This window comes from Hemitrygon akajei, chromosome 3, assembly GCF_048418815.1.
Source record: "Hemitrygon akajei chromosome 3, sHemAka1.3, whole genome shotgun sequence".
NCBI classification, from domain to species: domain Eukaryota; kingdom Metazoa; phylum Chordata; class Chondrichthyes; order Myliobatiformes; family Dasyatidae; genus Hemitrygon; species Hemitrygon akajei.
The window spans coordinates 146,154,585-146,182,577 of record NC_133126.1 but is presented as its reverse complement, the minus strand read 5'-3'; positions in this window follow the sequence as shown (position 1 = coordinate 146,182,577).

Sequence of the window (27,993 nt, the reverse complement as noted above, 5' to 3'; positions counted from 1 at the left end):
AACGTCTGCTCCATTTGTCCCTTACTTATTTTTATTTGCCCCTGCTAATGAATCACTATTCGACTGGGCTTCCAGAAAAAAACAGAAGACCGTGAATGCTCCTTTATAAATCTCTTGCCCTGGCTTGTGTGTAGCCTCCTCCCTAGATTCAATTGAGCTACTTGTGAAAAAGAAGGAGAAGCTAAAATCAGATTTACCAGTACTACAGTTTCATATGTAAGTGTGGAATTACTGAGGTAATAACAGAACAGCAGTAGCTGGTGTTTCTGGGTGAAATTTGCAATGTACAGTATAGATACATTCCAAAGATGAACAAATATTCTGGAGAGAGCATAAAAACTATGGCTGACAAGGGAAGTCAAAGACACCATAAAAACAAAAACAGGGACATATAGCAAAAAATAGTGGGAAGGTAAAGGATTGGAAAGCTTTTAGAAACCAACAGAAAGCAACTAAAGAAGTTATAAAAAGAGAAAAGATTAACTATGAAGGTAAGATAACCAATAATATAAAAAGAGCATACAAAATGTGTTTTCAGGTACACGGAGTAAAAGAGAGACAAGAGTGGATATCGAACTGCTGGAAAATTGAGCTGGAGTGGTATTAATGGAGGACAAAGAAATGGCGGAGGAACTTAATAAGCAATTTGTGTCAGTCTTCACTGTGAAAGACACTAGCAGAATGCCAGAAATGCAAGTGTCTGGGGCAGAAGTGAAATTGGTTGCTATTGCAAAGGGGAAGGTGCTTGGGAGCTGAAAATACTGAAGGTAGGTAAGTCACCTGGACCAAATGGACTACATGTCAGGGTTCTGAAGGAGGTAGCTGAAGAGATCGTGTAGGCATTAATAATGATCATTAGTAATGATCTTTCATTACACAACACACAAGTGGCTCTAAAAAGTCATCTTGTAAGCATTCTACAAATCTGTCATTTTGGGATCCAACACCAACCTTATTTTCCCAATCTGTGTGCATACTTAAATCTCCCATGACTAGTGTATCATTGCTCTTACTACATGCCTTTTCTGTTTCCTATTCTAATATTTACCCCACATTCTGGCCACTGTTCAGAGGGTTGTATATAACTCCCACCTGGGTCTTTTTAACCTTGCGGTTTCTACTCACAGGTTTTCTACATCTTCCACACTATATCACTTTTGATTTACCGGTAATATTTTACCAACAGAACCACCCCACCCAGTCCACCTACTTGCCTGTCCTTTTAATATAATGTGTATCCTTGGATGTTAAGCTCTCAACTCTGATCTTCTTTCAACTACAACTCAGTGATGCCCATGTTATACTACCAATCTCTAACTGCATGACATGGTCATCTTGCCACACTCATTCCATATACTGAGTGCTTTCAAATATGACACCTTCTATCCTGTATTCATCCCCTTTTTGACTTTGCCCTCATGTTACACTTCAACTCATTTCACCATCTGCAATTTTGCCCTATCATCTGTCTGTCCTTCCTCACAGTCTCACTGCACGCTGTATCTACTTGTATACCAACTGTCTGATCCTCAGCTTGGCACTCCAGTGACCAACCCCCTACCAAATTAGATTAATCCTCCCCAACAGCTCTAGCAAACATGCCTGCAATGATATTGGTGTCTCTCGAGTTCAGGTGTAATCCATCCCCTTTGTACTGGTCATACCTTCCCCAGAAGAGATCTCAATGATCCAGAAATTTAAAACTCTATTTCCTGCACCAATTCCTCAGTCGTGCTTTCATCTGCCAAATAATCTTATTCTTACCCTCACTGGCACATGGGACAGACAGCAATCCAGAGATTATTTCCCCTGAGGTTCTGCTTTTTAGCTTTCTACAAAACTCCCTATATTCTATCTTCAAAACCTCATCTCTTTTACTACTTATGCCATTGGTAGCAATATGTACCACAAATTCTAGCTGTTCACCTCCCTCCCACCCCCCGCCTTTAAAATGCTCTGGACCCAATCTGAGACATCGCTGGGAGGCAACTTACCATCTGGGTGTCTCTTTCATGTGCACAGAATTTCCTGTCTGCTCCTCTGACTATGGAATCCTTTATCACTACTGCACTCCTCTTCTGAGCCGCAAAGTGAGACTCAGTGCCAGAGGCCCAGTTGGTGTGGCTTCTCCTGGTAGGTCATCCCTCCCAACAGTATCCAAAGTGGCATACCTATTGTTGAGGGGAATGGCCACAGTGGTACCCTGAACTGGCTGCCAATTCCCTTTCCCTCTCCTGACAGTCACCCAGGTACTTGCCTCCTGCAACAGAGGGGTAACTACCTCCCTGTAGCTCCTCTCTAGCACCTCCTCATTCTCTCATATGAGCCAAAGGTCATCTAGCTGTAGCTCTATCTCCTCAATATGGTCTTTAAGGAGCTGCATTTCATGCAGACATTGTTATCAGGGAAATTTGAGCTCTCCCAGAGTCCCTACTTCTCACACAAAGAACATACCATTAATCCTGAATTCATTCTCAATGCACTGGCAATGCACTAATAGACAATGAAACGGAAATAAAAGCTGACTAGAAAGTTACTCAGAGCTTCTGCCTGTTCTCCATCTGAGCATAGAAGATAGAACAGTACAGAACAACAACAAGCTTTCAATCCATGACACTGTGCCAAATAACTGTTGGTAATCAAATGCCCAACTGAATGAATCCCTTTTCCCTACAGAATGTCCATATCCTTACATTTTCTGAACATTAAGATGCCTGTCTAAGAGTCTCTTGAATGGCTCTAACGTGTTACTTCACCACCACACCTGTGGTACGTTCCTGATACCCACCATTCTCTGTGTAAAGACTTCACCATTCTCACCTTTGAATTTTCCCCTTCTCATATTTAATGCATGCCTTCAGGTATTAATTCACTCCTGAGAAAAATCTATCAGCTATATACTCTATGCCTCTCATAATCGTAATTGGTGTTGCTGGCTTCTATTGTTTGCATGATTTGTTTTTTTCCTCTTTCACTATACGCATTGGGGTTTGGCCTTTATTTTTTTTAATTGGGTTCTTTTGGGTTCCTTGCATTGTGACTATCTGTAAGCAAACAGATCTCAAGGTTGCATAATTTATATATTCTTGACAATAAATGTGCTTCCAATCTTTCAATCTTATAAATATCTATCAAGTTCTCCCCTCAACCTCTACTGCTCCAGAGAAAACAACCCAAGTTTGTCCAACCTCTCCTTATAGCATGCACTGTATAATCTACGATACTAGTATTCTGATAAACCTCTTCTGCACTCTCTTGAAAGGCTTGACATCCCTCCTGTTATTGGTTCACCAGAATTTAATCTAATACTGGAGGTACAGCCTAAGAAGAGTTTCATAAAGTTGCAACTTCCCAACTCTTCCCAACTCTTGAACTAATTTCCTTGACTAATAAAGGAAACCATGCCATCTGCCTTCTTTTCCACTCTATCAACCTGTGTAGCCACTTTCAGGGAGTTATGCACTTGGACCTTAAGATTCCTTTGTACAGGAACACTGTTAATGCTCTTGCCATAAACAGGGTTCCATCCCTTTATATTTGAACTCTCCAAGTGGAACACTTCACTCTTGGCTGGGTTAAACTCCATTTGCAATTTCTCCTCCCATATCTGCAACTGATCGGCTATGTATGGAACCAAAAGAAATGGGGGAGATATTACTTTTTTTGTGTGTCTGTATTTACTAAAGAAACTGGTATGGAGTCAATGGAAATAAGGCAAACAAGTAAGTGAGGTCATAGAACCTATACAGATTGAAGAGGAGGAGGTGCTTGCTATCTTGAGGGAAATCAGAGTAGATAAATCCCCAGGACCTGACAGGGCATTCCCTCGGACCTTGAAGGAGACTAGTGTTGAAATTGCAGGGGCCCTGGCAGATATATTTAAAATGTCGGTATCTACGGATGAGGTGCCAGAGGATTGGAGGATAGCTCATGTTGTTCCGTTGTTTAAAAAAGGCCCTAAAAGTAAAATTATATGGGAAATTATAGGCCAGTAAGTTTGACGTTGGTAGTAGGTAAATTAATGGAAGGAGTACTAAGAGATAGGATCTACAAGTATTTGGATGGACAGGGACTTATTAGGGAGAGTCAACACAGCTTTGGGCATGGTAGGTCATGTTTAACAAATCTATTAAAGTTTTTTGAGCAGGTTACAAGGAAAGTGGATGAAGGGAAGGCAGTGGATGTTGTCTACATGGACTTCAGTAAGGCCTTTGACAAGGTCCCGCATGGGAGGTTAATTAGGAAGATTCAGTCACTAGGTATACATGGTGAAGTAGTAAATTAGATTAGACATTGGCTCAATGGGAGAAGTCAGAGAGTGGTTGTGGAGGATTGCTACTCTGAGTGGAGGCCTGTGACTAGTGGTGTGCCACAGGGATCAGTGCTGGGTCCATTGTTATTTGTCATCTATATCAATGATCTGGATGATAATGTGGTAAATTGAATCAGCAGATTGGCTGATGATATAAAGATTGGAAGTGTAGTGGACAGTGAGGAAGGTTTTCAAAGCTTGCAGAGGGATCTGGATGTGCTGGAAAAATGGCAGATGGAGTTTAATACAGACAAGTGTGAGGTATTGCACTATGGAAGAAAAAATCAAGGTAGAACGTACAAGGTAAATGGTAGGGTAATGAGGAGTGCAGTACAACAGAGGGATCTAGGAATACAGATACAAAATTCCCTAAAAGTGGCGTCACAAATAGATAGGGTTGTAAAGAGAGCTTTTGGTACATTGGCCTTTATAAATCAAAGTATTGAGTATAAGAGTTGGAATGTTATGGTGAGGTTGTATAAGGAATTGGTGAGGCCAAATTTGGAGTATTGTGTGCAGTTTTGGTCACCGAATTACAGGAAGGAATATTAATAAGGTTGAAAGAGTGCAGAGAAGGTTTACAAGGACGTTGCCATGACTTGAGAAACTGAGTTACCGAGAAAGGTTGAATAGGTTAGGAAAGGTTGAATAGGTGGGGAAAATGCTAGAGTCGGTTATCAAAGATGTGATAACAGCACATTTGGAAAGAGGTAAAAATCATCGGACACAGTCAACATGGATTTGCGAAAGGAAAATCATTGTACACCAGTCATTGATGGTGGGCATACAGGTACAGCAGGTGGTGAAAAAGGCAAATGGTATGTTGGCATTCATAGCAAAAGGATTTGAATACAGGAGCAGGGAGGTTCTACTGCAGTTGTACAAGGCCTTGGTGGGACCGCACCTAGAATATTGCAGTTTTGGTCCCCTAATCTGAGGAAAGACATTCTTGCCATAGAGGGAGTACAGAGAAGGTTCACCAGATTGATTCCTGGGATGGCAGGACTTTCATATGAAGAAAGACTGGATCGACTAGGCATATACTCACTGGAATTTAGAAGATTGAGGGGGGATCTTATTGAAACGTATAAAATTCTAAAGGGATTGGACAGGCTAGATGCAGGAAGATTGTTTCCGATGTTGGGCAAGTCCAGAATGAGGGGTCACAGTTTAAGGATAAAGGGGAAGCCTTTTAGGACTGAGATGAGGAAAAACTTCTTCACACAGTGAGCGGTGAATCTGTGGAATTCTCTGCCACAGGAAACAGTTGAGGCCGGTTCATTGGCTATATTTAAGAGGAAGTTAGATATTTGTGGCCAAAGGGATCAGGGGGTATGGAGAGAAAGCAGGTACAGGGTTCTGAGTTGGATGATCAGCCATGATCATACTGAATGGCGGTGCAGGCTCGAAGGGCCGAAGGGCCTACTCCTGCGCCTATTTTCTATGTTTCTATGTTTATTCCCTGGAGCATAGAAGAGTGAGGGGAGACTTGATACAGGTATATAACATTATGATGGGTATAGATAGAGTGTCATGGTCCGGTCTGTGAAGTTTGCATTCCGGTTCACAGTCCGGTCACTGGACTCCAGACTCCGGGTCTTCCGGCTGTCCCTTGTTTCATTTGGGATTAATCATAGGCACCTGATTCTCATCTTGGAGTCGGGAATATAAGTGGCCCTGGGTTTGCATGTAGGTGCTGGTTTGTCTTGTCAATATCCTATTCTTGCTGCTGTGGGGTTTGGTTTGTCAGTATCCTGTCCTTGCCTCTTTGGGGTAAGTCAGGCTGTCTTTGCTGATACCCTGTGGTTGGATGTCCCTTCCTGTCCTTGCCTCTGTTGGGTAAGCCAGGCTGCCTTTGCTGTCACCCTGAGGCTGGACTGTTCCCTTTCTTTCTGCAACCCATGCCTGAAGCCTTGCCAGCTACCTTGCCTGTGTCCTCTCCTGTATTGCTGTCAAGTTCAGCTATTGGAGTGAGACTGGAGCCTTGCTGTGCCAACAGTAGGAACCATCTATTGTTGAGCTTGGAACTGTCTCTGTGTCCCTGTGTTTAGTGTCTGTGTATGGGTCCTGGCCCTATGTCCTGTTCCCAAGGAGGGGTCCCAGTTCTGTGTTCCTGTGCTCTAGTCCAAGGCTCCGTGGAGGTTCCATTCTGTGTCCAAGTTGTAGCCTAGGCCCTGAGTCCTGGTCTCAGTCAGGGCTAGTGTCTGTGTCCAGCTATGCCTCTCCCCACTTCTGTGTTCCTGCTCTCCCTCGACCCAGGCTCTGTGTTCCTGCTCTCCCTTGACCAAGACCAAGTCTGAGCTTCATGTCCTCGTCCAGCCCTGGAGTCCTGTGTCCTGCCCCCACATCCAGCCCTGTTGCCTTGCGATGTCCGGTCCTCGCCTGGATCTGGAGTCCGAGCTCAAGTCAAGACCCAGGTTCCGAGTCCCTGTCCAGTCTCTGGCTCAGAGTCCTTGTCCAGGTTCCCAGTTCCTAGTTCAGGTCCCACCTTCCTGCTCTAGTCCGAGCCCATGCCCTGTCTCCTAGTCTTGTCCAGTGTTGTTTCTTCCCCACTTCCCTTGCTTTCTTGATACACCTAGTCCTCTCCCTAGTACTTCAGTGTCTGTGTCTGGCATTTGGGTCTGTTCCCAATGCCCTCCTTATGACATAGAGTGAATGCAAGCAGGCTTTTTCCACTGAGGCTAGAGGAGAAAAAAACCAGAGGACATGGGTTAAGGGTGAAGGGGGATAAGTTTAAAGGGAACATTAGGGGGAGCTTCTTCATGCAAAGAGTGGTGGGAGCGTGGAATGAGCTGCCAGATGAAGTGGTAAATGTCGGCTCACTTTTAACATTTAAGAAAAACTTGGACAGGTACATGGATGAGAGGTGTACGGAGGGATATGGGCCAGGTGCAGGTCAGTCGGACTAGGCAGAAAAATGGATTAGCACAGCCAGGAAGGGCTGAAGGGCCTGTTTCTGTGCTGTAATGTTCTATGATCTATATCCTACTCTATTCTTTACCAGTTTTCTACACTATCAGCAGCACTACTAATCTTCACATCATCTGCAAACTTACGAACCCACCCACCTAGGTCATTCATATACAACACAAATAGTCGCAGTCCCGGCATGGATTGCTGTGGAACTCTATTGGCCACAAATGTCCATCCAGAGTAAATCCCTTTGATGATTACTCTGTCTTCTATGAGCAGGCAAGTTCTGAATCCATTTGGCAAATTCACTGTGGATTCTATGCATCTTCATCTTCTGGGATGAGTCAAATACCTTACTAAAATTCATGTAGACAACAATCACAGCTCTATCTTTACCAATCTCCTTTGTAATTCCTTGAAAATCTAGATCAAATTAGTATGGCACAACTTGACCTGCATAAAGCAATGCTAACTGTCCCTAATTAAGCAGTATATTAGGTCACAGTTTTCCTAATGTTCTATCCTTAAGAATCCCCTCCAATAACTTTGCTACTAGTAACAGGAGACTTGCCAATCTATTGTCTCTAAGATTATCCCTATTTCCTTTCTTAAATAACGGAACAGCATTAACTGCTCACCAGTCTTCCAGGACTTCATCTGTGGCAAGAGATAGCACAAAAAAATGTTGGTAAAGGCCCCAGCAATCTCATCTCTCTCAATAACCTGAGGGATATCCATCAAGCCCTGAGGATTTATCCGCCTTAATAACTTTGAGAGCCAACACTACCACCTTAAAATGCCCAAGTAATTAGCATGATCCCCACTGATCTCCCTATCCTCCATTCCCTTCTCATTTGTAAATACTGATGCGAAGTACCCACTTCCTCCATGTCAGATATCAGATCAAGCAAGAACCAGTCTTCAGTTCCTAATGTAAATTGCATGCAGGAAATTGAAGTTAAAAACATACCTTTCCAAGCGAACAATACTGCTTGTGGAGCACCGGCTGGCCTGCAGACTAAGAAATACGTTTGTAAAATGGTGACCGTGAGACATTCACATCTGCATTAGCCAAACGTTAAAACAATGGGAAGTGTCAGTCCATGGTCTCCTCTACAGCCACAATGAGGCCACACTCAGGTTGAAACACAGAAACATAGAAAACCTACAGCACAATACAGGCCCTTTTGCCCACAAAGTTGTGCCGAACATGTCCCTCCTTTAGAAATTTCTAGGCTTACCCATAGCCCTCTATTTTTCTAAGCTCCATGTCCCTAACCAAAAGTCTCTTAAAAGACCCTATCGTATCCACCTCCACCACCATTTTCAGCAGCCCATTCCACGGACTCACTACTCTCTGCGTTTTTAAAAAAGACTTACCCCTGACATGTCCTCTGTACCTGCTCCCCAGCACCTTAAACCTGTGTCCTCTTGTGGCAACCATTTCAGCCCTGGAAAAAAGCCTCTGACTATCCACATGATCAATGTCTCTCATCATCTTATACACCTCTATCAGGTCACCTCTCTTCCTCTGTCGCTCCAAGGAGAAAAAGCCAAGGTTGGAGGAGCAACATCTTGTAATCCTTCTGGGTAGTCTCCGACCTGATGACATGAACATCAATTTCTCAAACTTCCAGTAATTGCACACCCCCCCCCACCACCACCACTCTTCATTTCCATTTCCCTCTCTCTCATCTCCTTACCTGCCTATTACCTTCCACTGATGTTCTTCACTCTTCCCTTTTTTCATAGTCTTCTGTCCTCTCCTATCAGATTTTTCCTTCTCTAGCCATTTATTTCTTTCACCAAGTGACTTCCCAGCTCTTTATTTCACCCCCCCCCCGCCAGTTTTATCTATCACCTACTACTTTGCACTTCTTCCTCCCTTCCCCCATCTTCATAATCTGACTCCTCATCTTTTTTCTCCAGTCCTGATGAAGGCTGTCAACCCAAAACGTCGACTGTTTACTCTTTTCCATAGATGCTGCCTGGTCTGCTGAGTTCCCCAGCATTTTGTGTGTGTATTGTTATTAAGACAATAGGGTTGTGTTAACTGGCCTACATTAATCCAGGCAGGAATGTGTTTAAGTAATTTGCACCACTGTAAATAGGTTCAAGGAAGCTTGCAGACTGGACTGATACTATCACTTAGCTCTATCAAGAGTTGAGAGATTTGTGTATATAGATTTCACAACACTGGTCTCGCTTTCTGCCCTCAGAAGTTTTTAGAATATCTCTGTCAATTAGTTTGTCCAGGCAAAGGTATCTGAATATTCAGAGGTGTCTGTCACTGTAGATTTTTAATTCAAAGGAAACATTGTCAAACCAAAATGTTGAAATGAATAACGTCATTGTAATTATTGAAATTGTGTTGTTTCACCTACTGTTTCCTTTGATCTTAAGGGTATAAATATATGATGTACTTTTGAATTTGTGAGACTACTGAAAGGGACTCCAGAAGATGATCTGCTTGTCATGATGAATAAAGGCTATTATACCACCAGCTTCAGTGACTCTCTAGTGACTTAGATCACAAGCACAGCACTCCGCCTACAAACATGTATATCCTCCTTTATCTCTGAAATCTCCTATCTGTTGCCTAGTTATCTACTTGCTGTTAATATATGCATAGAATGCCTTGGCATTCTCCTTAATCCTCTCTGTTTAGGACATTTCATCACTCCTCCTGGCTCTCCTAATTCTTTTCATGAGTTGTTTTCTGGCTTCTTTATAATCCTCAAGGGCTTGGTTTGGTTAGTTTCCTAAATTGCACAAATTTTTACTTTTTTTTCCTTGACAGAATTCACCAACTCCCTTGATATCCAGGGTTTCTTCATCTTACTCTCCTCATTCTTCCCTATTATTGGAAGATACCTGCTCTGTCCTCCACAACACACACAAAATGCTGGAAGAACTTAGCAGGCAAGGCAGCACTATGGAAAAGGGACCAGTGGATGTTTCGGGCCATGACCCTTCATCAGGACCGTATGCAGTTGGTCTTTAAATATCTTCCACATTTCAGATGTGAACTTGCCCAATATCACTGGTTTCCAGTTAACTCTCCCTTGTTCCTTCCTAGTATTTGTAATTGGCCCTGCTCCAATTTAATACTCTCTTAAGGTCCATACCAGTCATTATCAATAGTTATGAAAATTAAGGAGTTGTCATTGCTGTTCCTGAACTTTTCCCCCACTGAAAGGTTAGACACCTGGCAAGGCTTATTATCCATACTAGGTCTAATATGTTGTCTCATGTAGAACTATCTACATATTGATTTAAGAAACTCTCCTGTGTGCATCAACTAAATTCTGCCCCAGCTAAATCTCCTGCACTGTCCCAATCTATATTAGTGAAATTGGGTACCCACTGCAACAACCCTATTGTTTTTACACCTTTCCCAAATCTGTCTGTATATGTGTTCTTCAATGTCCCAGTGGCTATTAGAGGGTCTGTAGTATAATCACATTAGAGCATTGCACCTTTCTCATTTTTGAGTTCTACTCATATAGATTCAGTGGATCAGGCTTCCATTATGTCTCCTTTGAATGCAGTTGTGATATTGATATTTCTTATTATAGGTACAAAAACACTATTGGATGTTTCTTCAAAGAATGCAGCACTTCCATACTCTACGTCTCAGTGCAAGATCCTGCAAAGTTTGCCAGACTGATCAGCCCACACCTTGCAATGGAATAAGACCACTTGCAGCCTACAATACCATCAAGGCACTGGGATGTGTGGAGAGTGGGTAGAGCCTGTACACCCCTACACCCAGTGGTAGCCTTCACCTCCATGCCAGCTTGATTCTGTCACAGGACTGGCCTGAATCTGCTACAGAAAATAAAAGGTTCTTTAAGGCTAGAATGCTTTCCCAGAAGTCAATGTGTTAATGGTATCTAGCTGTCAGATCGTTGTACAGCTCCGGGCCAGAACCAGGAGCCCAATTTAGTGCAAGAGCCTGTGTACAAGATGATGAAACATCATTTTTGATGTACTTTGGCCCAGTTTTGTCTTTTTGTCAGAATATTTCATTGGCCATTCATGCAATTGCTGGTGATGCTTAATATCCCAAAAGAGGGTGAAATTCAGTTCTTAAGCTGATGTTTTGCTTTGCTGTGAGTCAGACTATTTACAGAGTAACAGTGCCAATAATCATCATTTTCTCAATTATCCCTTGTTTCAGGAACTATTGCATTTGGTTACTCCATTTCAATTACCATTTTTGAAAATAATGACTTGTTTCAGTCAATGAATTCTTTCATTTATGTGGTAAATTTAGGTCAGTTAGCTGAATTGGAAAATCGATAAGGCCAGAAGAAAATGTACTCTGTCACTTAGAAAATTATTTATATTTGACTTGTTATCTGAAAATACTCATTGCTTTAAGAAGATTCCTCACATCTAAAGTTATCAAGAAGATGACTGAGTAGCCTATGTAGGCAATCAGTTCAGGATCATAGCAATATTATGTTAGCAACATCTTCCTCTTCATAAGCACAGGTTAATCCATTGTCTGCTTCCAGAAAATAATCGCCATTTGGTGTCTTCTATTTACCACCAGGCTTCTGAACATACTTGTTTATAACTTGGATCGAGAATAAACTTCCACTCACACTATATCCCCAGCCTTTTAAATAATGTATCCTAGCTCTGGGTCTGAAGCAACCACCTGATCCAAATGTGTTTCATTTATGTTTTAAAATATGAACAGAAACATCTCGCATATCTATCAATATTTGAGTAAAGTGCATCTATTTATTACAATACCCATATAAAATAACTGATATGCATGAAAAAGAATTACCGCAGAGTAAATGGTAAGAGATAAAATGCTACATGGAACCAGTCAGCTAGTTCACTGTCCACGTGCATGTATCTACTTTCACAGGCAGAAAGGAATGTGTTGCTCAGTTTGGCAAGTGGTTGCAGCATGTAGAAGTTTCTGTCTCCGAACCTAGCTAACTTGAAAATCATAAGTAAATATTTGGCTAACTTAGTGGCTTCTCAATCACACTACGTCATCCATAAGTGGAATGGAAGATGGTCCGCAATGTGGTCTACAGTCACTGTTGATTTGTGTACAATATTGAGATAGCGTGCATTTCACAATGCTAGGGGATAGTCATTGAAGTCACAAATATCTACGTCTTCTGCAGTTTGACACATCTCATGATTATGGACTGAAATTTGCCTTCTCTGCTTTCTAAGCATGTCAGAATGCAGGGATGGCAGTGTGAAGTACGTACATGAAGACAGATGCTGGCCATACAACTGTTTCAATGTTCACATCTGTCAACTTTTCAGCAACGTTGAAATTTTCCATGAAACACTGGCTTTCTAAACTACTTATTTCATAATTCGGGTTACATTATTTGTGTGAGGCTATCAGAATAATATCATATTTTAGTTGTCACAGTTCATGGGTTCAATGTCCATTTAGAAATCGGATGGCAGAGGGAAAGAAGCTGTTCCTGAATCACTGAGTGATCAGAAGTGGAAAGAGTGAGCAGCTTCAAGTTCCTAGGTGTCAAGATCTTTGAGGATCTAACCTGGTCCCAACATATCAATGTAGTTATAAAGAAGACAAGACAGCTGCTATACTTTATTAGGAATTTAAAGAGTTTTGGAATGTCAACAAATACAGTCAAAAACTTCTACAGTTGTATCAGAGCTTAAGGGAGCTAGGGCTTTACTCTTTGGGGAGAAGAATGAGAGGAGACATGATAGAGGTATACAAGATATTAAGAGGAATAGACAGAGTGGACTGCCAGCGCCTCTTCCCCAGGGCACCACTGCTCAATACAAGAGGAGATGGCTTTAAGCTAAGGGGTGGGAAGTTCAAGGGGGATATTAGAGGAAGGTTTTTTACTCAGAGAGTGATTGGTTCATGGAATGCACTGTCTGAGTCAGTGGTGGAGGCAGATACACTAGTGAAATTTAAGAGATTACTAGACAGGTATATGGAGGGATTTAAGGTGAGGGGTTATATGGGAGGCAGGGTTTAAGGGTCGGCACAACATTGTGGGCTGAAGGGCCTGTACTGTGCTGTACTATTCTATGTCTATGTATGATGGACAGCATTTTGACAGGCTGCATCACTGTTTGATTTGGAGGGGCTACTGTACAGGACCAAAAGAAGTTGCAGAAGGTTGTAAATTTAGTCAGCCCTGTCTTGGGTATTAGCCTACAAAGTACCCAGGACACCTTTAGGGAGTGGTGTCTCAGAAAGGCAGCATCCTTATTAAGGACCTCCAGCACCCAGGGCATGCCCTTTTCTCACTGTTACCATCAGCTAGGAGATACAGAAGCCTGAAGGCACACACTCAGCAATTCAGGGACAGCTTCTTCCCCTCTGCCACCCGATTCCTAAATGGACTTTGAATCTTTGGACATTACTTTCTATTTTTAAATATACTGTATTTCTGTCTTTGCACATTTTTAATCTATTCAATATACATAATTGATTTTCTTGTCTATTTTTTGTTTGTTTTTTTCTTTGTTAGATTATATATTAGATTGAACTGCTGCTGCTAAGTTAACAAATTTCACGTCACATGCCAGTGATAATAAACCTGATTTTGATGCTGATTCTGATTCTGAGTGTGCGCCTTCAGACTTCTGTACTTCCTCCCGATGGTAATAGGGCAGGTCCTGGGTGGTGGGGATCCTTAATGATAGATGCCACCTTCCTAAGGCACCACTCCTTGAAGATGCCTTGAATACTACGGAGGCTGGAACTCATGACAAAGCTAATTTTACACATTTCTGAAACTACTTTGATCTTGTGCAGTAGGCCCCCACCCCTACACCAGATGATGATGAAGCCAGTCAGAATGTTCCCCCCAGTACATTTGCAGGCATTTGAGTCTTTTAGTTGACAAACCAAATCTCCTCAAACTCCAAATGAAATATAGCTGCTGACTTGCCTTCTTTATAGCTGCATCGATATGTTGTGTCCAGGTTAGGTCCTCAGAGATATTGATACCCAAGATCTTGAAATTGCTCGCTCTCTCCACTTCTGATCCCTGTTACGAACCCCGTAACTGGGTCACTTACCAGCAAAGATAGAGAGGTCCGTTGAAGTCTGATGGTACTATTTTTAACAGTATTTATTAGTAAAAACACACAAAAATAATATCAATGCAAACATACAGATAATATATGTCATCAATACTAAATCTAAAAGTGCAGGTATAATAATAATCAATAAGAAATAAGCTCTGTCGTTGTCTAGGGGATAATGTATTGTCCGATGGAAATATAAAAGTCACTCAGTTCATTCAGGCTGCAGCTTTTTGGTTGGAGAGAGAGACAGATTTTTGAAACTTGCCAGCTTTTCCTTTTTTATTATGTCGATCCTTCGAAATTTCGTTGGTGGTGGCCTCTTCTTTAGCTAAGCCATTCGTCTGTGGTAAGGCCCCCAATCCCAGGAAAAGGGAAAGGACGCACGCGGGCCCCCACCGGCTGTCGCTATTAAACGCTGTCACGGGATCTCTAGCATTTCTCCTGGTGCGTCTAAAGGGGTTGTTCTCCAGACCCTCTTTTATCCTTACTCACGGGGTCTCAGATGTCAATCAGGTTGGGATGATGCAATCCCTCAACCAGCCCACTCTGGTCATTCCCTGAGGGCTTCAATGAATAGTACAGTACTCAATACACAATTCCGTCTCCAAGAGACAATAGTTGTTATCAATAGTTCCGCCTTTCTGGGGGCCAGGACACATTCCAAACCCTTGTGGATTCTGCGTGTCTATCTCTCATTTCCTGGGTCCCAGACCTGAATTAATAGCGATCTTGCGATTCTCAAAAAGGAGGGGGCTAATTTGTACCCTTCGGCCCCTCAGAGTTGTGGCACATTCGTAACATCCCTCAATGAGGAATGGTCTGTGTTCCCTCCTCTTACCCTTCCTGAATTCCACAATCAGCTCTGTGGTCTTGCTGACATTGAGTATAAGGTTGTTGCTGCAACACCACTCAACTAACTGGTATATTTCGCTCCTGCATGCCCTCATATCTCCATCCGAGATTCTGCAAACAATTGTTGTGTCATCGGCACACTTATAGACTCTGTTTGAGCTATGCATAGTCACAAGGTCATGGGTGTAGAGAGAGTAGAGCAGTGGGCTAAGCATACTGGAGCATCAGTGTTAATTTTTAGCGAGGTGGAGATGTTATTTCCAATCCGCACAGATTGTGGTCTTCCAGTCAGGAAGTCAAGGATCCAGTTGCAGAGGAAGGTACTATGGCCTAGGTCCTGTAGCTTTTCAATCAGGTCTATAGGAATGATGGTGTTAAATACTGAGCTATAGTCAATAAACAACACTAAATAAATTGATATCCGAACTAAATCTATCTTTGACTGTGTCTTGAATGTATCTCTCCATCCTGGGTAACACATCAACCTGCATTCCATATTGATATTTGATATCTAAATTTAATATTTGTTTCAGTCCTAAGGTGTTTGAATAGCTGGAGCATTCTGATAATTCAAGCAGGTTTTTTTCCAAATTATTTGTTTTGCCATTTTTATTTTTTGACCAGTCTCACTTAACAGCAAGGAGTCTTTGAATAGTTGAAAGAAAGAACCAAGCTGCAGGGATTAGGAAGAATGGAATCCATCCACTGTTTATAAATTCATTTGATGAAACTAAGATCAATGTATAAGAATAAGTAATCCATCTTGGATAAGCATCAGTCGACCTCTCCTTAATGAATGCTACAGATATGATAAGCAACCTCCTGCAAGTTATATTCCTGTCATGTCAGTGATTTGCTAAATGTTTATCACTACTCTGCATTTTAAAGCACCTCAACACCACCTCCACATCGATTAGGGCTCATCCAGCCTAGCAGCTGGATATCTTACTCATGCATAAAATTGGAACAATCATGCAACTGTGTTTTGATATTACGTTGTTTAAATCTCATTTTGTTGTATTTCTATTATATTTGCAAAAGCTATTTTTTTGCACCTGCGTAAGACATTGAAAAAATAGTGGTATCAAATTATAGTATTCAAAGACTGTAGGTTAATTAGGATGTGCATATCAAAGCTATTATAATAAACACTGCTGTCAAAAAGATGCAACCAGCATTAAAACATTCATACGTAATCTATTATTTTTAGTGTCTTTAGTTATTTACACAATACACAATCAGCAATTTGGAATGAGGTACAACTTTGAATTGAATCAAAATTACATTAATCCCAGTTTGAATTCATCACATAGAGGTATTCCTTTACAAATGAAATAGTGTGCAGACTGTCAAGGAATATGTGCACTTTTGTCATTTTTTCCAGTGCAATTTTGTTATGCCAAAGGTTACAGTTCCATTGACTTTTAGCCTCATATTCCTGACTGGATTATAAAAGCTGAGAACCTCCACCCTCAACCCAACCTCACAAACTGATATAAAATATCATCTAACACACTTTTCAGAGTTGGCAGGGAGTCTCTCCTGAAATCTTAGCCAATATTTACCCTTCAACCCATTGCTAACAAAATAGATTACCTCATCATTTATCTAACTTTTTATCAAGAGAACTTCCAGCATGTAATGTAAATTGGCTGCCAAGTTTACGGAATTGGAATCATAGCCACACTTGAAAAGCATTTGGTTCTAAAGCATGTTTGGACATTTTGAGATCGAGACAGCATTATATGAATTCAAATCCTTTTCTTTTATAACAACGGACTCTACTGTGGTCATCCAAAACAATAACAAATTAGTCCTGCAGTTAAGTGGCATCTCTCATTAAGATCCCAATGGAACTACAGCAACAATTAAAACTGGACCTGATGTTGTAATTTATTCTAAATTATTCAGTAATGTGTGTGCCATGGTAGAGCGCCGGTTAGCATAACACTACTACAGTGCCAATGACACTGGTTCTCCTGTAACTGTATGGGTTTCCTCTGGGTTCTCTGGTTTCTTCCTATATTCCAAAGCTCTGTGAGTTAGTAGGTTACTAAAGTGTAATTGGTGGTGCGGGCTTGTTTGGCTGGAAGGACATGTAAACATTCTGTATCTCTAAATAAAATTTTAAAAAACACTAAGAAGATCACATATGAGCATTTCCTGCAGATGACGGTTTTCTTGGCTTTGATATGTCCATGCTTCTGCCGCTCCCGATAAGGAGTTTGTATATTCTCCTCGTGACAATGTGGGTTTCTCAGTGTTCTCTGGTTCCCTCCCACAGACCAAAGACATGACAGCTGGCAGTTAATTGATCATTGTAAATTGTCCTGTAATTAGGCTAGAATTAAATCGGCAGTTGCTAGGCAGCATAGCTTGAGCAGCCAGAAGGGCCTATTCCAAGCTGTATATCAATAAATAATTGAATAAATAAACCTACGATTTTTAAGGACTATGATCTAATGGTGGAGTCGTTGTTATAAAGCAAGGAAGACAACTCCAATTTACATACAATATTTTGACAAATGTTATTCAGGTATTCTGTTTTGTGTGGAGTAAATGATGAAAGGCCGTACACAGGAGAAATCTCCTTTGAATAGTGCTGTGAGGTTCTTTACATCCACCTGAAAAGATGACTTAGTAAACTTCTCATCCAAAAGTTTAAGTTTTCACAGTAGTGCTGGAGTGTCAGCCTAGATTATATTAGTTTCCAATTTCTGGATGAGAATTGAACCCATAATCTTTTCTTGTGAGTAGACTATTTCAGAGAAATCAATCATCAGAATTAATCAAAAAGTTTTGTACTCGATAAGCATAACCAAAAAATCTTGCAAAAAATTAAGAAATTGATTAGGTTACCCAAAACCAGAAATAAACGTCAGGTAAAGCAGTATGGTCATTTTTAATGGTCTGACTGATAGTACTTTATGTGATTTAACTCAAATGACATTCATGTGTTAAAGGAATTGATGGAAATACTACCATTAAAGATACTTGTCCTAACATGTTAAAACATGTCCCTTTGGTCTCCACAGCATAGCTTGAGAGGCTGATAGCGCATATTCTGTTCCTGAGTTAGCATCAGTTCAAATAATTTTACACTAAAAGAAGAAAAAAAACTGCATTTTCCACAGTTCGTTATTTATATTTGACCAGACACGTTTATATTGATTGACAGTTCTTCTTAACTGACATTTTCCTGCAAAGCTAGAGCAAATTGCCTGGAAACAAATCCATCAGAGGGCTATAGAGATCAGGGTGATTCATTAACATAAATGCAGTACTAAATTGATTGGTTTTAAGACTTACTTGCCTCATTAAATAATTAAACAATTTTTTCATTTGTTATCTTAAGGATTCATTCCTTCAAAAAGATAATAAATATAGCCTTCATAAAATTTAGTTTTTAAACATACTGTAATTGTACATAGTCTAAGAATTGCAAAATCGAAAATACTCAACTATTCAATCAAGAAGAAAGCTTTCAGATCTTTTAATGTCCATTTTTCATGCTTACAACTTCCCCTTTAAATTATCTAAAGTCATCCTGGCTCTCTCTTGTGGCCAAATTCACTTTCTGCATATTTGTCAGTACTTGTGAAAGCCACAGTGCGCTTTCCTTCTAGGAAGCCAGTGTAGATTTCAGAGCCACAGAATAACCTAAACTGGATCAATATCACAATCATATAAATGCCCCTACTGCTTACACTATACTTAACAGGAATACAAAAGCAAAATAGCATAGATGGTAGAAATCTGAAACAAAAACAGGAAGTGCTGGAAATACATGTAGGAGTAAGACTCAGATTCAGACTTCATGGAATACATGTAAATAAATTTTGATGGGATGAAAGTCTCTATATGCCAAAATAAACTTTTAATCAGAATGGTCTGCAGTGAATAAGACTTAACTCTCTAGTAAAAATAAACATATTCTGAATATGCCAATTATATTTTTGGCATGTTCAATGAGTAATCATTGGGTAAGTGACACAACGATATATTCTTCAAATAATTTACTGCCAAATCTATCGGCAAGGCACAGTGTGAACGCCAGTAATTTTTATCCCCTTTTTCTATTATTATGCAGAACACCAATTTTCATTATTACCTCCATTGCAAAATCTGGGCCAAAGTATGTTTATTAACCAAATACACATTTGCATTTGATGTACAACCAATAACTTTAATAAAACCACCATTCCATCCTGATGAGCCATATCCACCTCACATCACAGCCTATGCTGTAATCAACAATATTAAGTCAAACAGTACAACACTTATTACAACCATTGATTTTCATTGATGTGACTAAGTAACTTTGATAATTTATTTTAAAACTTCACATTTTGGATGAGTAACATGGGAGATAATGTATTCTTTCTGCTTTTTTAATGGACTTCAGCATGTATTAGAAATGTGTAGGAAATCACATCTCATAAATCTCATGAATCATGAAGAAGGGTCTCAGCCTGAAACATCAACTATTTACTCTTCTCTATAAATGTTGCCTGGCCTGCTATGTTCCTCAAGCATTTTGGTTGTGTTCCTCATAAATATTTTTGAGTTTTTTTGAAGAGATAATCAAAATGACTGAAAAAGATTGCATGGTAGACATTGTCTACATGAACTTTACCAAGACCTTGTCAAGTATACAGTACCCCATGATGGAGTGGTCTAGAAGGATACGGAATATTTATTTGGTGGCCACTTTACTAGGTACACCTGTACACCTACTCATTTAAAGGAAATATCTAGTTAGCCAATCAGGTGGCATAGAACATGCAGACATGGTTCAGTTATTGTTCAGACCAACCATCAGAATGGAGCAGAAATATGATCTAAGTGACTTTGATTATGGAATGATCATTAGTGCTAGCTGGAGTGGTTTGAGTATCTCACAAACTGCAGATCTCCTGAGATTTTCATGTGCAACAGCCTTTTCAACTCAACAGCCTTGAGTTGAAAGAGAATGGTACAAAAAACAATAAACATCCAGTCAGCAGCAGCTCTGTGGACGAAAACACCTTGTTAATGAGCAAGGTCAGAGGGCATTGCATAATGGTTATTTGTCACCTTGTTGGGCGCAGTCTTCTATTGATTCTATTATGGTTCTTGGACTGAATGAGTATACTACAAGAAAACAAATCTCAAGGATATACATGGTGTGCAAATGAAAACCTTGTAGTGGATGGGCTGCAAAAGCAGAAGAGCATGAACATACACCCAGCAGTGTGCCATCTTGATAGTAATTAGATACTTAGGGGGCCACCTTATCAAGAATCTTCACTCCATCCATCAAAAGAGGATCTCCCAGTGGCCAACCATTTTAATTCCTATCCCTGTTCCCATTCCAACAAGTTAGTGTGTTTTATTAGATTTTGTGAAACAGAGTGAATGCCTGGAAGGTCAAAATGACAATTTAACTCTTTCTGATCTTGTAGCATATGGGGTCTGTTAGTAAGAAGTGTCTATACAGCATAAACACTGAAGATCTGTTAAAGTCCTTTAATGACTAAATGTCTGTTGGTCACTTTGAGAGCTGGGTTGATGGATTCTTTCTGGATTCAAGCTTATCGCTTTCAGTAAATGTAGACATTAATGTCCTTTTGTAAGTCCAAAGGAATATTGTGTACGATGAGATAACAAGGAGTAGACCATTACAATGTCTAATTGATTTATGAAGGTACACTCAACACTGTGTCAATGGACACAAGATATGTTTGAAAAAAGACAGGCTATGATGAGAACAAAAGATCAAAGAGTTTATCTGTTTCTGGGCATCTCAACCTTGTGAAGCTTGTGAATATATTGGGCTACCTTTCCTGGCTTCATTGAACTTCAGCTGTGGGCCAGAAATCACAATCGGTTCTTAAGACATGGGTAGTTTCGCAAGAGAATTGGAATGCTGAGTTTCCCCAACAACAGCAACTATCAAGTGGTGACTAAGAATTATGAGCTGTGAACTCTTTGTGCCTTGCAGAAATCTTGGTGACTTGCTCTGTATGCAGTATTTTGTGTAGTTTATTTGTGCTTTCAATTTTATGATAATAAATTAGGCTTTAATTACTTTGTTCTGCTTATATACTTATTACCACATCTCCTTGACACTTGATTACCTTGAGTCTGAATAATCCAACCTAATTCAGTTGGGCTATGACCCACTGTTCTGCCACTATGAAGCCTCTGTCAGGGTGGCAGAGCAACACCTCATATTCTGTCGAGGTAGCCTCCAACCTGGTGTCATATAACACTGATTTCTCCTTCCAATAATGTTTTCTTCTCCCCCCCCCCCACTTCCCTTTTCTTCTATTCCCCATTCTTGCCTCACCTCTTCTCCCTCCTCTGCCTATCACCTCCCCGGTGCCCCTCCTTCTTCCCTTTCTCCCATGATCCACTCTCCACTTCTATTAGATTCCTTCCTCTCCAGCCCTTTCCCTTTCCCATCCACCTGGCTTCACCTATCACCTTGTAGCTTGTCCTCCTTCCCCTTACCTTACCTTTTGCTTCTGGCATCTTCCCTCTTCTTTTCCAGTCCTGAAGAAGGGTCTCAGCCCAAAACATTAAGTGCTTATTCATTTTTATAGATGCTGCCGGACCTACTGAGTTCCTCCAGTATTTTATGTGCATTGTTCTAGATGCTCTGGTGTTTGTAATGTTGTCGAGGTGCATTGAGATGCAGCTCCTTAGAGACCCTGTTAGGGAACTGGAGCTGCAGCTCAATGACCTTTGACTTGTTAGGCAAAGTGAGGCAGTGAAAGGCAGGAGCTACAGGGGTTAGTCACCCCAAGGCTACAGGAGACAGAAAATGGGTGACCGCCAGGAGAGGGAAGGGAGAACATCAGATAGTGGAGAGCACCCCTGTGACCATACCCCTCAACAATGACTACTCCATTTGGAGCACTGTTGTGGGGAGGAGGGGACCTACCTGGGGGAAGCATCAGTGGCTGTGCCTGTGGCTCAGAAAGGTAGGGAACTGAAGAGGTGGCAGCAGTAGCAGCAGACTCTATAGTCAGGGGGACAGATAGGTAATTCTGTGGACACAAAAATGAAACGTGGATGGCAGTTTGCCTCCCAGGTGCCAGGGTCTGAGGTGTTTATGGACGCATCCGTAATATCCTGAAAAGGGAGGGTGAGCAGCCAAAAGTAATGGTACATAATGGTACCACCGACACAGATATAAAAAGGAAAGAGGACCTGAGAAAGAATATAGTGAGTTAGGAAGGAAGCAAAGAAGCGGGTCCCCAAGGGTAGTAATCTCAGATTATTCCCTGTGCCACCATACAGTGAGGACAGGATTAGAATGAGGTGGCAGATAAATGCATGGCTGAAGAATTGGAGCAGAGGACAAAGATTCAGATTTCTGGATAATTGGGACCTCTTCTGGGGCAGGTGTGATCTATACAAATGGGACAGGTTACACTTGAATCCAAGGGGGACCAAAATACTTGCAGGCTAGTTTCCCAGAGCTGTTAGGAATGGTTTAAAATAATATGGCAGGGGAATGGGAACAGTATGACAGAGCTGAAGATGAGCCAGCAGGTTTTACAAGTAGATGATGGGTGTAACGTGAATGTAAGGAAGGACAAGCTAATGATTGGGTACATATGCAGACAGACCAAAGAGTTAAATTGTACCACAGAGGCAAAATTCAAAAGGGTGAAAATGCAGAACTGAAGGTGCTTTATTTAAATGTGCATAGCATTCGGAATAAGGTGAATGAACTTGTGGTGCAATTACAGATTGGTCGATATGATGTTGTGGGCATCACTGTGTCGTAGCTAAAAGCAGGCCGTAGTTGAGAGTTTAACATAAAAGGATATACTTTGTATCAAAAGGATGGGCAGGAAGACATAGGCAAATCTCTGTTGGTAAGAGATGGAATTACATCTTTAGAAAGAGGTGACATACGGTCAGAGAATGTAGAATCTTTGTCAGTGGAGTTACGAAACTGCAAGGATGAGAAAACCATAATGGGAATATAGACCTCCAAATAGTACACAAGATGTGGGGTTGAGATTGCAAAGAGAGCTGGAAAAAGCATGTAATAAGGGTAATGATACCACTGTAATGGGGGACTTCAATATGCAAGGGGATTGGGGAAATCAGGTTGGTGTCGGATCGCAAGAGAGGGAGTTTGTTGAATGCCTATAAGATGGCTTTTTGGGGCAGCTTGTGCTTGAGCCCACTTGGGGAAAGGCCATCTTGGATTGGGTGTTGTGTAATAATCTTTTTAGGGAGTTTAAAGGAACCTTTAGGAGCCAGTGATCATAATATGATTGAATTCATACTGCAATTTGAAGGGGAGAAGCATACCACATATATCAGCATCACAATGCAATAAAGGAAATTACAGAGGCATGAGACAGGAGCTTGCCCTCTCTCTTGCCAGGTGGATTGGAGGAGGATACTGGCGGGGAGGACAGCAGAGCAGAGGTGGCTGAAGTTTCTGGGAATAGTTCACAAGGTACAGGATAGGTAAGTCCCACAGAAAAAGAAGTTCTCAAATGGCAACGGTAGGAAATTATGGCTGACAAGGGAAGTTAAGGGCTGCATAAAAGTCAAAGAAAGGGCATAAAAGGTAGAAAAAGTGAGTGGGAAGTTGGATGATTGGAAAGCTTTTAAAATCCAACAAAAAGCAACAAAAAAGCTATAAGAAGGGAAAAGATGAAATATGAGAGAAGACTAGCCAATAATATAAAGCAACATACTAAAAGATTTTTAGTTATATAAAGAATAAAAGGGAGGTGAGAGTTGATATTGGACCACAGGAAAATGATGCTGGTGAGGTAGTAATAGGGGATAAAGAAATGGTTAATGAACTTAATGAGTACTTTGCATCAGTCTGCACTATGGAAGACACTAGCAGTGTGCCACAGGTCCGTGAGTATCAGGGAGCAGGAGTGAATGCCATTGCTATTACAAAGGAGAAAGGCACACTCAAAGGTCTTAAGGTGGATAAGTCTCCTGGACCAGTTGGACTACATCCTGGAGTCCTGCAAGAAGTTGCTGAAGAGATAACAGATGCATTGGCCATGATCTTTCAAGAATCACTTGATTCTGGCACAGTCCCAGACAACTGAAAGATTGCAAATGTCACTCCACTCTTTAAGAAAGGAGGAAGGCAAAAGAAAGGAAATTATAGGCCAGTTAGCCTAACCTTAGTGGTTGGGAAAGTGTTGGAGTCTATTTTTAGGGGTGAGGTTTTGGGGTACTTGGAGAATAATGATAAAATAAGTCAAAGTCAGCGTGGTTTCTGTGAAAGGAAATTTTGCCTGACAAATCTGTTAGAGTTCACCAAAGAAGTAACAAGCAGGGTGGAGAAAGCAGAGGCTGCAGATTTCATTTACTTGGATTTTCAGAAGGAATTTGATAAGGAGCCACGTATGAGGCTGCTTAACAAGATAAGATCCTGTGGTGTTACAGGAATGAAACTGGCTTGGACAGAGGAATGTCTGGCAGGTAGGAGGCCGTGAGTGGGAATAAAAGGGGCCTTTTCTGGGTGGCTGCCAGTGACTAGTGGTCTTCCTCAGGGGTCAGTATTAGGACGTCTACTTTTCACATTGTTCATCAATGATTTGGATAGTGGAATTGATGGTTTTGTGGCAAAGTTTGCGGATGTATAAAGGTAGGTGGAGGGGGAGGTAGTGCTGAGGAAGCAATGTGATTGCAGCAGGACTTAAACAAAATTGGAAGACAGCAAAAAAGTGGCAGATGGAATACAGTGTTGAGAGATGTATGATAATGCATTTTGGTAAAAGGAACAATAGTGCAGACTATTATCTAAATGGGGAGAAGTTTCAAACATCAGAGGTGCAGAGGGGCTTTGGAGTCCTTGTGCAAGACTCCCAGAAGGTTAATTTGCGGGTTGAGTCTGTGGTAAAGAAGGCAAATGCAATGTTGGTATTTATTTCAAGGGGAACAGAATAATGGAAAGAGATGGGAATGGACAGAAGAGATGGGAATGGACAGAAGAGATAGGAATGGACAGGAAAGGAATGGAGGGTTATGGGCTGAGTGCGGGTCAGTGGGACTAGGTGACAGTAAGTGTTCGGCACAGATTAGGAGGGCCAAGATGGCCTGTTCCCGTGCTGTAATTGTTACATGGTTATATGGTTATACAATGCTGAGCCTTAATTAGACACTAATCAGGCTGCCCTTAGGGTATTATCAACAGTTTTGAGCCCTATATCTCAGAAAGGGTGTGTTTGTCACTGGAGAGAGTCCAGAGGAGGTTCACAAGGATAATTCCAGAAATGAACAGATTAATATATGAGAAGCATTTGATAGCTTTGGGCTTGTACTCACTGGAATTTAGAAGAATGCGGGGGGATTTCATTGAGACCCGTTGAATGTTGAAAGGACTAGACAGGATGAATATGGAGAGGATGTTTCCTATGGTGGGGGTATCCAGAACTAGTGGACACAACCTCAGAATTGAGGGATGACCTTTTAGAACAGATGTAAGGAGGAATTTCTTAGCCAGAGAATAGTGAATCTGTGGAATTCTTAGCCACAGACTGCAGCGGAGGCCAAGTCCATGCATATATTTAAAACAGAAGTTGACTGTTTCCTGATCGTTCAGGGCATCAAAGGAAATGGTGAGAAGGCAGGTGTATGGGGTTGAGGGGATCGGGGATCAGCCATGATCGAGTGGTGGAGCAGACTCGATGGGCTGAATGGCATACTTCTGCTCCTATGGCTTGTGGTATTTTGGTCTTATGATATTAAAGATCTGGATGAGAACATAAGTGGCATGATTAGTCAACTTAAATATGAGACCAAGTTGGTGGTGTAGTAGTTAGCAAAGAAGGTTTTCTAAGATTACAACCTAACAGTGATCAACTAGGAAAATGGGCAATGGCATGGAAGGTGTAATTGAACTCAGCCAAGTGCATATCGATGCATTTTGGGAAGTTAAACCTCACCAGAATATGCACGGTGAATGGCAGGCCCCTGGGACTGCTGAAGAACAGAAGGACTGAAGGGTACAAATGCAGAGTTCCCTAAAAGTAGCATCATATGTAGACAGAATGATGAAGAAAGCAAAATGGCATGCTTGTTTTCATCAGCCGAGGCACTTGGGATGCCATGTTTCAGTCATACAAAATGTTGGCTAGCCTACGTCTGGAGAATTGTGTGCTGTTCTGGTTGCCATAGTACAGGAAAGACAGAGGATATAGAAAGTTTCACGATGATGATGCCTAGATTGAAGACTTAAATTATAAGGAGAGATTGGATAGGCTGGATTTTTTTACTGGCCTTTCTTGTCCATCCACACTGAAATCAATTTTATATGTTATTATGGTGAGTCTTCCTACAAAATGCACTTCAGTTACTCACCAAGGCTACTCCATTAGCAACTCTCAAATCTGCAAACTCCACCCTCAAAACAAGTTGAGCACTACCTTGAACTGGTTATATACATCAGCAACTGTTCACCTTCACAGACTTTGAATCCTCTAAATCCTTGCCCAACACCTCTAGGGGGACAACTTGAGGTTCAAGCATGTTGCCCACCACCACCCTCTCAAGAGCAATTAGAGATGGATAATAGATCGTGGACCTGTCACTAATGACGATCATAAAATTCATTACAAAGAAAAACTTCATTGGTTGAAAGGTGCTGGAGGGAACGAAAAATAACAGTTTTTTCCTTTTTACCAGTAGATTTTTGTTTAGTTTCATAAAGCATCCAGATTCATTTCCACTGCAGAGGCAAAAAGAGCCATTGCAATTTTGAATCTCTTGTAATAGCAGTGTCACTGCTGTTTTCTGCTTTGCTGGAGTCCAGTTCAGTTTATTCTATTACAGCAGTGCCCTGCTGCTCAATGTAGCGGTACATTCATGTCAAACGTAATTAGTTTACATTGCAATGAATGTAAAATACATTGTCGAGGTGAGTCAGAATGGAAAGAAGGTTGCCTGTTCCACTATTGCTGATCGTTTCCTTCATACTTCAGCTTCGCAGTTGACAATGGGATTGCAAGCATGGAAAAGCAGAAGAGCCACTCTTCAGCAACTGACAGATGATACTTAGGCACCCTGAATTATACAATGCTACTGCTGATTATTTTCTTGTTAAGCTTTCAGACTTTCTATAATGATTGGTGAAATTAATGTAAAAATATATGAATGCATCAGGGACATACACTATGAGTTCACTTTGGAATTAGATTCCAAACTGGGGAGGACCAATATTCTCATGGGCAGGTTTGTTAGAGGTGTTGGGGTGGTTTTGAACTAATTTGGCATGGGGATGGGAACCGATGTGAAGAGACTCAGCATAGGACAGATGGTTAAAAAAAAAAAAAAATAGCATGCAGTCAGACTGTTAGGAAGGACAGGCAGACGACAGAACAAAATTGCAACCAGCAGGGTGAATATCAGAGCTTTAGGGATGCAGAATCAAAAAGGTAGTAAATGCAGTGCTCAAAGTGCTAGACCTCAATGCACAGAGTATAAGAAACAAGGTGGACGATCTTGTCGCACTACTACAGATTGTCAGGTATGATGTTGTGGCCATCACTGAATTGTGGCCGAAGGATGGCTGTAGTTGGTAGCTGAATGTCCAAGCCAAGGTTACATGTTGTATCGGAGGGATAGGGAGGTAGGCAGAGGGGTTTCCATGGCTCTGCTGGTAAAGAATGGCATCACATCAGTAGAGAGATGTGAAGATGTGACATAGGATCAGAAGATGTTGAATCCTTGTGGGCTGAGCTGAGAAACTGCAAGGGCAAACAACCCCTGATGACAGTTATATACAGGCCTCCCAATGGTAGCTGGGATGTGGACCACAGGTTACAACAGGAAGTAGAAAAGGTGTGTCAAAAGGGCAATGTTATGATAGT